The sequence below is a fragment of the Myotis davidii genome, unplaced genomic scaffold, assembly GCF_000327345.1.
Source record: "Myotis davidii unplaced genomic scaffold, ASM32734v1 scaffold478, whole genome shotgun sequence".
Lineage (NCBI taxonomy): Eukaryota > Metazoa > Chordata > Mammalia > Chiroptera > Vespertilionidae > Myotis > Myotis davidii.
Window position 1 is genome coordinate 676739 of NW_006289570.1, and position 3993 is coordinate 680731.

At 57.9% G+C, this 3993-nt stretch overlaps 1 protein-coding gene across 1 annotated transcript in view; it reads left to right on the top strand.

Moving 5' to 3' along the window:
- Positions 1-6: 6 nt before the first annotated feature.
- The window catches only part of TMEM119 (transmembrane protein 119), an 8446-nt gene continuing 4459 nt past the window's right edge, over positions 7-3993 (top strand). The window contains 1 exon segment of the mRNA XM_015562851.1: positions 7-45. The gene's annotated coding sequence lies outside the window, so the exon portion shown is untranslated.

A 3993-nucleotide genomic window follows, 5' to 3' on the forward strand; every position in this document is an offset into this window, starting at 1 on the left:
CTCGCTCCACCTGGCGGGAGACCAGGCCTGTGTGCGGAGGGACTGGTGAGTCGGGGTCCCCTCCTGTCCCCTCCTCTGGCCGGGGAGCCCGGACATGTCTTGGCGTTTAGGGACTGGGGCCGGCGGGAGTGCTTGGGGGGGCGTCTCTCAGTGTGTGTGAGTTTGGAGGGGGTGCTGGATGCTGTGTACGTGTGTGATGTGCTGAGGGCCAGGGGTGCGGGGTGAGTGTGCCCCCGTGTGCGCTGCGGCCTCGCCTCACGGATGTGTTGTTCTTGCGAGTGGACTCCCGGGAGGTTGCTCCCAGGGTCGGCGGGTGGTGGTGTGGCTGGGACTGTGCCGTCTGGTCTGGGGGGGATCCAAGGGGGGACGGGGTTGTGATGTGCACGTGTTGTCGGAGAATCAGCCCGTTGTGTGTTGTGTGTCTGTGCTGGCGGGCCTGGCGTGCTCTCGGGGTACCCGATGTTGAGTCCGTATGTTGTGTGTCTGTACACGTATTGTGTGTCCATGCTGCCGTTACTGTGTGTGTGTGTGTGTGTGAATGTGTGTGTGTGTGAGCCCCCTGGATCCCCATCCCTCCCAGGCCTCCCTCCAGGGCCCTGGTCCCTGCCCTCGGCTGCCCCAGCAGGGGCCACAGGACGGCTCTACAGAGAGGCCCTGCTCCAAGCGGGGGTCCTGGCTCTCCATGTGGCGCCCACTCACTGACACCTACTGAGCTCTGGGCGCTGCGGTCCGGTCCTGACAATGGTCCCGGGAGGTGGCCTTATCCCCACTCTACAGATGTGGAGAACCAGGCCCGGAGATGACACGCGGGACACAGTGGGGTATTCTGAGAGGCCTCTCCGTTCTGGGTTCGGTTCAGGGCTCCTGACAGGCTGTGAGACCCCGAGCAGCCGATCCCAATTTCAGCCCAGTTCCCTCGAGGTAAAACGAGACGGTTGGCCTGACCCCAGCTCTTTTTTTTTTTTTTTAAATATATTTTATTGATTTTTTACAGAGAAGAAGGGAGAGAGATAGAGAGTTAGAAACATCCATCAGCTGCCTCCTGCACACTGGGGATGTGCCCGAAAGGAGACCCTGGGCAGCCCAATCCCAGTTTCAGCCCAGCTCCCTCGGGGTAAAACGAGACAGTTGGCCTGACCCCAGCTCTTAATGGCCAATGAGTTCCCGAGTCTTGGAACAAATTCGGACCCGGGAAGGAGAGAGGGCAACAGACGGGCTGCGGCTATTTCAGAAATGCCCAGGCCAGTGCACCCATTCCACGGATGGGAAGCTGAGGCCCAGAGAGGGTAGGGGCTCGTCATGCGGGGTCACACAGCGATCACCTGAAAGGCCCAGCCAGCTCCCACACTTTGCCTGCATATTTCCTGGGGGGCCACGAGGGGTGGTGGGGTGTGGGGGCCTCTGAGAGATGAGTTCTTGGCCTTTGAGAGCCATAGATAGTTTGTGTGGCCTCTTTCTCTGTCCTCTGTCCCCCCCACCCCAAGGCTTCAGGGCAGGGAGCACTTTTCTCTTTCCAGCTCTCTGCTGTGCATGTATGTATGTGTGTGAGTGTGCATGTGTGTGTGTGCATGTGTGTGTGTGTGTGTGTGTGTGTGAGATGGGGGAAGAGTGTGTTCCTAGATTCCTCGGCGATCAGACTTGAGGAGATTTCGCCCACCGAGGTATAAAAGTCGGCCTGTCCTGGAGGTGGGGGGAGATAGTGAGCAAATGCACATTTCAGGCGAGGATTATCATTTGTTGACTTTTGTGGGGAAATGCTGGCTGGCCCTGGAGCTCTGCTGGGGTAGCAATTTGGCTGCTCCCCTCCCCAGCATGCCCCCAATTTACAGATGGGGAGAGTGAGGCCCTGAAGAGCCGAGATGGAGCCCGGGTTCTAATCCGGCCTAACCGGCCTCCCTGCTTGGCGGCCTGCAGACCTGCAGCGAGGGGACTCCACAGTCGGCCCCTGGGAAAGCCCTGGGCTCCAGCCACCGCTGGTCATGGCTGAGGTCTGTGGTGAGAAGGTCAGCTGCCACCACGAGGGGTCTCTCCTGGGGCTTGACTGCAGGCAGAGGCAGGGGGACTGCCCGCTTAGACTCCGAGATCAAGGCTGAGTAGGACCTTTGCTACAAGTGCCCATGACAGGGCGGCTGAGAAGGCTCCTGCAGTTCAGGTAGCATCTCAGATCTTTTCCCAGCTGACAAGTGATGCCAACCAGGGGGCGTGAGGCCAGCCCCGGGCCCGAGATAGATAGATAGATAGATAGATAGATAGATAGATAGATAGATAGATAGATGAAAGATAGACAGATAGATAGATGATAGATAGATGGATGATAGACAGATAGATAGATGATAGATAGATAGATAGATAGATAGACAGATAGATAGATGATAGATAGATAGATAGATGATAGAACACTTGGGTCACACAGAAGAAGGTTCAAACCCCAGCTCTGACACTACCGTCTGTGTGTCCTGGGGCAAATCACTGTCCGTCTCTGAGCCTCAGTTTCCTCCTCTGAAAGCAGACCATGGCAGGGCCGGCCCCCGGGGCTTCTGCAGGCTCGCGCCCACAGAGGGGCTCGAGGAGGGCCTGTGAGGAAAGCACTGACCAGCTCCCTAACAATGGGCCCTGAGCAGGGCTGCCTCTTCCCATGCCCTGGAGTTATCTTTTGTTTTTGCTGTCTGAGCCACTCTGTCCAGTCAGCTTCAATGAATGGCACTTTCATGAGAGGCCCCGGCTTCCTTGGAGAAGCCGCTCCATGGCCTGGCGTCATTCCTGCCTCATCCCCGAGTCCCCCAGGTCACCATGAGGTCAGTGCATCACCCGTGTAATGAAGTGGGGCGTCCGGCCCGGGCACTCAAGGGGACCTGCGGTCAAGGTGTTGGAAACCTGACTTCCTTCTCCAGCCTGGGAACTTGCTGTGTGCCTTTGGGCCTGCCCCTCGCCTTCTCTGGGCCTCTGTCTCCCCATCTCAGTTCCCCGAGAGCCTCAGATGTGATCCTACGGCTTTTCTATCTTGGAGCCTCTAGCGGCCTAGCCCCACCCAGTGTCAGGGTCCTGGGCCCTCCACTGGGTCAGGATGAGGTTCTAGGGGGTGACCTGGGTGCCACCGAAGGGGGTCTCTGGGTTTATCTGAGCGCCTAGCCCCACTCAGGTTGACAGGGAGGGTCAGTAAACCGGAGCCATGAGGAAGTTATTAGCTAGCCGGCTGTCTGGGCCAGATAGGGTCTGAGGGTTCATGTTGGGAGCAAGTGAGGTGCAGGGCTCAGCTGGTCCCCATTTAGTGGTGGGACTCAGGCTCCAGTGGACTCCAGCTTTGTCTCAGGCATGGGGTGGGGGTGGAGGGTGGGGTTACCCTACAGCCTCCAGGTCCTGCTCTGAGCCTTGAGGGGAAGTTGGCCATGGGGCAGATGCTCCCAGCATGCTCCTGGCGTGCAGGCCCTCTGCTGAGCTCAGAACACGTGCAGGCTTCAAAACCTATGACTCTTCCCGAGAAGGGAAGGGGACCCCAGAGGGGCTGGGGGCTGCTGGGGAGGGCTCCCCATAAGAGGGGGGTCCGCTGACAGTTACTCAGTTCCTCACTTACTCAGCCCTGCCATCTTCAAGCCCCTGTTCTTCCTTGGCACGTCACGGAACCCCATCTGAGCCTCAGTTTCCATACCTGGAAAATGGGCGAATAATAGCACCTCCCCGCTTGGGTGGTCCTCAAGAGGCAATGAGAAATTCCACGTCAAAAAAGGTAGAAGAGTAGCAGTAAAAGGCTAAATTATTACCATTAATTCAAGTCAGTCAAGATACATTTATGGAGCACTTGCTGTATACCAGATACAGGGCCAAACCCCGAGGATGCCGAGATAAATAAGATTCAGACCCTGCCCTCCAGGACCTTAGAGTGGAGTGGGGGGCGGGGGGGGGGCAGGTGTGAACCCCACATAGGAAGGAACGGGGGTCCTTTGTACCACGCGGAGGCTCAGGCCTGAGGAAGGAAGTGACTTTGTATTTCCTGCA